Below are 9288 nucleotides of genomic sequence, written 5' to 3' on the forward strand. Positions count from 1 at the left end.
TAATGGCCATCTTTGAGAACCTGTCGACGACCACAAAAACACAGTCATTTCCATGCTTAGTGGAAGGAAGGCCTGACATGTAATCCATGGAGATGGATTCCCAAGGTCGACTAGGGGTAGGCAACGGGGTATAGAGGCCTTGCTTCTTAATGGTCGGTTTGGCAATGGCACAGGCAGTACATGATCGGATGTACTTCCCAACATCCTGTCGAAGATTCGGCCAATAGAAATAGTTTTGCAGTACTGCCACTGTTTTCTCGACCCCGAAATGCCCAGCAGCCCGACTGTAGTGTGCTTCCCAAATCATCTTGGCACGCTCGCTTGAAGGAACACAAAGGTGACCGAGGTGGCATAATAGGGCATCCTGGAGGTGAAAATCTGCAATCTGCCGACCCTCCAAGAGTGTCTGGTATGTGTGGCCGAATTCTGGGTCGCTTTTGTAGAGAAGTGGCCAATCAGAAGTCTCGTGCCCGCAAGAGTTGAGCACGGTGGTTAGCGCCATGATCGGTGGTCGACTGAGGCAATCTGCAACATTATTGGTGCTGCCCTTTTTATACTTGATATTCAAGTGAAACTGTTGCAGGTATGTAGACCACTTCTGATGGCGATCATTCTGCAATTTCCCTTGGGTCTGTATGAACTGCAGAGGTCGGTGGTCTGTGTGGATGACCGTTTCCTTCCCCAAAATGTAATGCTTCCATTGTCGGCAGGCCTGTACAATGGAATACATCTCTTTATCATAAGTGGGGTACTTCCGGACTGTGTCTGAAAGTGTTTCACTGTGATATGCCACTGGATGTCCATGTTGAGTAAGGACTGCCCCAATAGCATAGTCAGAGGCATCTGTCTCGACCTCAAATGGTTGTTGTAAATCTGGTAACGCGAGCACTGGTGCCGTGCAGAGGCGATCCTTCAACTCCCTGAATGCCTTCTGTTGAGATTCAGACCAAAAGAATTTTGCTTTCGCCCCGCCCTTGGTGACTTGACTCAAGGGCCAAGAAATATGAGAAAATCCCAACACAAACCTGCGGTAGAAGTTGGCAAGACCTAGAAAGCTGCGGAGCTCTGTTAGAGTGGTTGGAGAGGGCCAATCCCGAATGACTTGGACCTTGGCTGGATCGACATGCACCCCCTGTTCATCAATGATGTATCCCAGATACTGAACCTCGGTCATGCCAAAAGTGCATTTCTCCAAATTGGCACATAGCTTGTGTTGCCGCAGTGTTTGGAGAACCTGTCGGATGTGGTGGAGGTGCTCTTCCCAACTCTGGCTGAAGATCAGAATGTCATCCAAGTATACTACTACAAAGGAGTTGGTGAATGGCCGCAAGATGTCATCCATTAGCCTCATAAAGGTTGCAGGAGCATTCGTCAATCCGAAAGGCATGACCAACCATTCGAAGAGGCCCTCCTTGGATTTGAAGGCAGTCTTCCACACATCTGAGGGTTCAATTGGTACCTGGTGATATCCTGACTTCAGATCGATCTTGCTGAAATATTTCGCCCCCTTTAGTTGGTCTAGGAGGTCATCAATCCGCGGGATCGGGTACCTATTACGGACAGTGATCTTGTTCAGCGCCCGATAGTCAATACAGAGTCTCCACGTCCCATCCTTCTTCTGTACCAACACTATCGGGCTCCCACAGGGCGAAGAACTCGGACGGATGTGACCTTTCTGCAGGAGCTCCTGAATCTGCCTCTTGATTTCATTGTTCTCCAGAACGGAGCGCCGATAAATTGGTCCATTGGGTAGCGGCGCACCTGGGGTCAGATCGATGGAGTGCTTGACTTGACAGTGCAGAGGAACCCCTGCCGGGGAGGTGAAGATGTCTTCGTACTCCTCCACAATCTTGTCCATCTGTAGCTGCCGTGCAGAGGGACCCCGTTTGGAGGCCGCGGCCACTGTCTTCTTCTTCCCTTGAGGGCGTATCATCAGGAAAACAAATTTCCTGGTTTTGGAAATGATCTTACTGCATTGTTTTGCAGTAATCAAAGAGATGGCGGCAGGTGGTGCTACCTCTGGTATCCTGAACAACTTATTTCCCAATGTAATAATAACAGCACGGGGCCTTGATTCATACACAGCATGTCGCTTCCACAAGTATGGTTGTCCTAGTAATACATCACAAACTTCAAGGGGAGCAATGTCACACAATACCTCATCCGTGAAGGGCTTGATGTTGTATGGAAGGCGACACTGCTGGCTCACGCGAAGATCTCGCCCTTGGTGAAGCCACCCAATGGTGTATGGTTGTGGATGTGCTGTGGTCGGTAAGCCCAACCGCTTCACGACCTCTGCCGAAATGAGGTTCTTTTGACTCCCGCTATCAACAATGAACTGTATCGGGGAGCCCTTTACCCACATCTGGGAGTGGAAGAGACGCTCCTCCTCCTCTGGATCTTCGGGTTCATTTTTCTGGATCTTTGCGGTAGCAACAGTGGCGCTGGGATCCGCATCAATGATCTGCTTCCCTTTTTCATACCCCTTATCGGGTTCTGACTCAGAGTCGGAACATGCATCTGATTCTGAAACCTTTAGCTCAGCCACCAGTGACTGCTTGGCCCGACACTCACTTGTGTTGTGAGTGGAGCTCTTATGGAACTCGCACCATTTTCCAGTGTCCTTTCTCGGCTTCGCGGCATTGCTCTTTGCTTGCAGCTTCGGCTGGTTGTCTTGGGCTGTCCCGCCTTGGCTTTGTCCTTTGTTCTGTGGTTTAGGGGCACCTTTCCCCTGCTTTGGATTCGCAGATCCAAAGTCTCGCTTCTTTTGTTTAAACTTCTGCTCGACCTTGACGGCATACCGGTATGCTGCGCCGAGCGAGGGGATGTTTAGGAACTGTATTTCTTCCTGGATGTACTTGTGCAGGCAGCCACGGTATTTGAGTATCAAATGTTGCTCCGAATCCTTGATACCCAACTTTGTGCGAAGGGTATGGAAAAGATTGGTGAACTCCGGCACGTCTTGGTCCCTTCCCTGCCGCAGCGTGGTCCACTTTATGTATTCATCCTCATAGCTTCCGACAGGGTAGTACTGCTCCTTGATGGCATCCCGGAACGAATCCCAGGTGGGTGCGGCTGAAAATAGTGAGCCAGTACTTTCATCCTTCTGCTCGCAGTAGGTTTCCCACCAGTCCTTGACGTGGGGGGCTGCTTTGAGAAGAGCAAAAACAATCTTTTCCCGACTCGAAAATTCATGAACAGAAAAATAACCCTCTAGCAGATTTAACCATTTATCTACGGCATCGGCGTCTATCTGACCCTCGAATATGGGGATTTCAAAATTAACTTGTACCTTAAAGGGTGTGGCGTTTCCAGAGGAGCTGCTGGAAGCCGATGCGCCGCTTCTGGGTAGCCGCTGAAGGATCTGCGCAAAGCTGTCCATCATCGCGTTCCGTTGTCGCTCGAGCGCTTCTTCGAGCAAGATTTTGATGGGATCTCCTGCCCCCTCGTCTTTCTTCTCGTCCGCCATGGGAGGCCGTCGGGATTTGCGAGGCTGGTCTTGCAAAGGTTCAACCAGTTCAAGCCCTAACTCCTTATATCCCGACCTTGTTGGGGACATGCAAAGAAAAACAGAGAAAAAACAGACCGCTCTGATACCACTGATCCGGATTTAAACAGGAACGCAACAAATTACAGAGATAACCATATACACAAAGATGCAGCGGAAATAATACTTCATTTCATTAATGGAAAATACTGAAATATGCTTACAAACAGAAATGGAAATAAACTAGCTAGGGCGATGGTAGCTTATCTCTGAGAAGAGATGTGATGGCTACATGCCTCTGAACTGTGTTACAATGAGGCTCGAAGGCCTATTTATTGTTGAGAAACAATGGAAAACCCTTAACATTCCAAAACCTAACCCTAGGAGATGAAACGCCAAACTGTGGGCCCCGTTTGGGTAAATTGGTACATCAACTTCCCAGGGTCGTAACTTTGGCATATGATCTCCGTTTGACGCGTACAATAGCTCGTTAGAAATATCTATCCGAGCACTACCACTTTGGGAAGGGAAACATCGGTCCATGGACCCATGTTGCCCCCAAATTTCCCAAAAAAACGTCATTTAGGGCCTCAAAACGGCTCCAGAAGTTCAGGACCCGAAAAACTGCTAAAAATAGTAAGTTGGGCTACAATTAAGGAAACTGAAAATGCTGAGAAAGACAATGGTCGGGGTCCAGGTGGACTTGGCAGGTGGCCACCAATATCCACCTGGATCAGTCATGGATGTAGCAACGATCTTCCCCTTACTTTGGGAGCGAACCAGACAGAAAATGAATTTCCTAGTCTGGGAGATGAGCTTGCTTCCTTTCTTGGCAGTGATCAAAGAGGTGGCGGTAGGTGGCGCTACCTCCGGTATCCTGTATAATGAATTATCCAAAGAAATAATGACAGCGCGAGGCCTTGACTCATACACAGCATGTCGTCTCCACAAGTATGGCTGGCCTAATAGTACATCGCAAACATCCAGAGGTGTAACATCACACAATACCTCGTCTGTGAAGGGCTTGATGCTGTAGGGAAGGTGACACTGCTGGAGAACTTTGAGATCTCATCCTTCGTGAAGCCACCCGATACTGTACGGTTGTCGGTGTGGTGTAGTTGGTAGGCCCAACCGCTTCACGACCTCTGCTGAAAATGAGGTTCTTTTGGCTGCCACTGTCGACAATGAATTGCAGCGGCGAACCCTTCACCCACATCTGTGAGTGGAAAAGACGTTCCCTCTCCTCTGGATCTTCGGGCTCATTTTTCTGGATCTTGGCAGTAGCAACAATGGCGCTGGGATCCGCATCAATGATCTGCTTCCCTTTGTCATTCCCCTTGTCAGGTTCTGACTCAGAGTCGGAACATGCATCTGATTCGGAAGCCTTCAACTCGGCCACTAGCGACTGCTTGGTCCGACACTCACTTGTGTTATGAGTGGGACTCTTGTGGAACTCACACCACTTTCCTGTGTCCTTCCTCGGCTTCGTGGTGGTGTTCTTTTCTTGCGGCTTCGACGAGTTGTCTTGGGTCACCCCGCCTTGGCTTTGTCCTTTGGGCTTCGGATTTGCAGATCCAAAGTCTCGCTTCTTCTGTTTGAACTTTTGCTCGATTTTAACAGCGTATCGGTACGCTGTGCCGAGTGAGGAGATGTTCAAGAACTCCATCTGTTCCTGGATGTATCTGTGTAGGCAGCCGCGGTATTTGAGTACCAGATGCAGCTCAGAATCTTTGATACCCAACTGTGTGCGAAGGGTATGGAAAATATTTGTGAACTCTGGCACATCTTGGTCTCGTCCCTGCCGCAGTGTGGTCCATTTGATGTATTTGTCCTCATAGCTTCCGACAGGGTAGTACTGCTCCTTGATGGCATCCCGGAAGTCATTCCAAGTGGGTGCGGCTGAAAACAGTGAGCCTGTACTTTCATCCTTCTGCTCGCAGTATGTTTCCCACCAGTCCTTGACGTGGGGGGCTGCTTTGAGAAGAGCGAAAACAATCTTTTCCCGACTTGAAAATTCATGAACAGAAAAATACCCATCTAGTAGATTTAACCATTTATCTACGGCATCTGCGTCTATTTGACCCTCGAATATGGGGATTTCAAAATTAACTTGTACCTTAAACGGTGTGGCGTTTCCAGAGTAGCTGTTGGAAGCCGATGCGTCGCCTCTGGGTAGCCGTTGAAGGATTTGCGCAAAGCTATCCATCATCGCGTTCCTTTGCTGCTCGAGGGCTTCTTCGAGCAAGATTCTGATAGGATGTCCTGCCCCCTCGTCTTTCTTCTCATCCGCCATGGGAGGTCGTCGAGATTTGCGAGGCTGGTCTTTCAAAGGTTCGACGAATTCAAGCCCTAACTCCTTATATCCCGACCTCGTTGGGGACATGCAAAGAAAAACAGAGAAAAAGCAGACCGCTCTGATACCACTGATCCGGATTTAAGCAGGAACGCAATAGATTACAGAGATAACCATAAATACAGAGATGCGATAACCATAAAAACACAGATGCAACGGAAATAAAACTTCATTTCATTAATGGAGAACACTGAAATATGCTTACAAATAGAAATAACCCAGCTAGGGCGATGGTAGCTTATCTCTGAGAAGAGATGTGTCGGCTACATGCCTCTGAACTGTTTTGAACTGTGTTTACAATGAGGCTCGAAGGCCTATTTATTATTGAGAAACAATGGAAAACCCTTCACATTCCAAAACCTAACCCTAGAAGATGAAACGCCAAATTGTGGGCCCCGTTTTGGGGTGAGTTGGACAGCCAACTTCCCGGGGTCGCGAATTGGTCGTATTATCTCCGTTTGACGCGCATGATAGCCCGTTGGAAAGATCTCTCCGAGGACTACGACGGAAAAGACGATTTTTACTAAAAAAATCGCTGGCGGTGGATTTCCCAAAAAACGTCGTTTAGGGCCTCAAAACGGCTCCGGAAGTTTAGGACCCGAAAAACTGCTAAAAATAGTAAATTGTGCTATAATTAAGGAAACTGAAAAACTGAAAGAGACATTTGTGGGGGTCCAAATGGGATAGGTGGGTGGCCACCAACATCCACCTGGATCATTCCTCCCCCCTTAGGAAGCAATGGTCCCCATTGCGTTGAGTTCCTCCCTGAGATGAGGAAGCTTCTGCTAAGCTGGGTCTCTGGTGAGCTGTTCTGCAATCTCTGATGTGTCTAGAAATGGTGGGGAGCATGGTCGGTGACGATCCATATTGAATAGTCGGTGCAAGCGAAGGAATGGAGGAATGCTGTGCTTCAACGCATTGTTGCCTGTAGCCTTGTTACTGGTGTAAGAACCATGTTGGAGTGGTCTGAGTTTCTGATGGGTTCTGGTAAGGCGTTCTTTCTGTAGATGTAACCTAACTTTGTTGCCCACCTGAAACTTGTGTGGTACCCCTGTGGGTGAGGAGAAGTTGTTCCTGTGTTCTGTCATGACCGTATCCCTTTGCTGCTGCTGCTGTGTGGAGGAACCCTTTGCGGGGGTCATGGATGTAGCAACGATCTTCCCCTTACTTTGGGAGCGAACCAGACAGAAAATGAATTTCCTAGTCTGGGAGATGAGCTTGCTTCCTTTCTTGGCAGTGATCAAAGAGGTGGCGGTAGGTGGGGCTACCTTCGGTATCCTGTATAATGAATTATCCAAAGAAATAATGACAGCGCGAGGCCTTGACTCATACACAGCATGTCGCCTCCACAAGTATGGCTGGCCTAATAGTACATCGCAAACATCCAGAGGTGTAACATCACACAATACCTCGTCTGTGAAGGGCTTGATGTTGTAGGGAAGGCGACACTGCTGGAGAACTTTGAGATCTCGTCCTTCGAGAAGCCACCCGATACTGTACGGTTGTGGGTGTGGTGTAGTTGGTAGGCTCAACCGCTTCACGACCTCTGCTGAAATGAGGTTCTTTTGGCTGCCACTGTCGACAATGAACTGCAGCTGCGAACCCTTCACCCACATCTGTGAGTGGAAAAGACGTTCTCCCTCCTCTGGATCTTCGGGCTCATTTTTCTGGATCTTGGCAGTAGCAACAATGGCGCTGGGATCCACATCAATGATCTGCTTCCCTTTGTCATTCCTCTTGTCAGGTTCTGACTCAGAGTCGGAACATGCATCTGATTCGGAAGCCTTCAACTCGGCCACTAGCGACTGCTTGGTCCGACACTCACTTGTGTTATGAGTGGGACTCTTGTGGAACTCACACCACTTTCCTGTGTCCTTCCTCGGCTTCGTGGTGGTGTTCTTTTCTTGCGGCTTCGACGAGTTGTCTTGGGTCACCCCGCCTTGGCTTTGTCCTTTGGGCTTCGGATTTGCAGATCCAAAGTCTCGCTTCTTCTGTTTGAACTTTTGCTCGATTTTAATAGCGTATCGGTATGCTGTGCCGAGTGAGGAGATGTTCAAGAACTCCATCTGTTCCTGGATGTATCTGTGTAGGCAGCCGCGGTATTTGAGTACCAGATGCAGCTCAGAATCTTTGATACCCAACTGTGTGCGAAGGGTATGGAAAATATTTGTGAACTCTGGCACATCTTGGTCTCGTCCTTGCCGCAGTGTGGTCCATTTGATGTATTTGTCCTCATAGCTTCCGACAGGGTAGTACTGCTACTTGATGGCATCCCGGAAGTCATTCCAAGTGGGTGCGGCTGAAAACAGTGAGCCTGTACTTTCATCCTTCTGCTCGCAGTATGTTTCCCACCAGTCCTTGACGTGGGGGGCTGCTTTGAGAAGAGCGAAAACAATCTTTTCCCGACTTGAAAATTCATGAACAGAAAAATACCCATCTAGTAGATTTAACCATTTATCTACGGCATCTGCGTCTATTTGACCCTCGAATATGGGGATTTCAAAATTAACTTGTACCTTAAACGGTGTGGCGTTTCCAGAGTAGCTGTTGGAAGCCGATGCATCGCCTCTGGGTAGCCGTTGAAGGATTTGCGCAAAGCTATCCATCATCGCGTTCCTTTGCCGCTCGAGGGCTTCTTCGAGCAAGATTCTGATAGGATCTCCTGCCCCCTCGTCTTTCTTCTCATCCGCCATGGGAGGTCGTCGAGATTTGCGAGGCTGGTCTTTCAAAGGTTCGACCAATTCAAGCCCTAACTCCTTATATCCCGACCTCGTTGGGGACATGCAAAGAAAAACAGAGAAAAAGAAGACCGCTCTGATACCACTGATCCGGATTTAAGCAGGAACGCAATAGATTACAGAGATAACCATAAATACAGAGATGCGATAACCATAAAAACACAGATGCAACGGAAATAATACTTCATTTCATTAATGGAGAATACTGAAATATGCTTACAAATAGAAATAACCCAGCTAGGGCGATGGTAGCTTATCTCTGAGAAGAGATGTGTCGGCTACATGCCTCTGAACTGTTTCGAACTGTGTTTACAATGAGGCTTGAAGGCCTATTTATTATTGAGAAACAATGGAAAACCCTTCACATTCCAAAACCTAACCCTAGAAGATGAAACGCCAAATTGTGGGCCCCGTTTTGGGGTGAGTTGGACAGCCAACTTCCCGGGGTCGCGAATTGGTCGTATTATCTCCGTTTGACGCGCATGATAGCCCGTTGGAAAGATCTCTCCGAGGACTACGACGGAAAAGACGAATTTTACCAAAAAAATCGCTGGCGGTGGATTTCCCAAAAAACGTCGTTTAGGGCCTCAAAACGGCTCCGGAAGTTTAGGACCCGAAAAACTGCTAAAAATAGTAAATTGTGCTATAATTAAGGAAACTGAAAAACTGAAAGAGACAGTTGTGGGGGTCCAAATGGGATAGGTGGGTGG

This window comes from Pinus tabuliformis, chromosome 1_1, assembly GCF_031772625.1.
Source record: "Pinus tabuliformis cultivar Carrire ecotype Pingquan chromosome 1_1, CPIR1, whole genome shotgun sequence".
Taxonomy (NCBI): Eukaryota; Viridiplantae; Streptophyta; class Pinopsida; order Pinales; family Pinaceae; genus Pinus; species Pinus tabuliformis.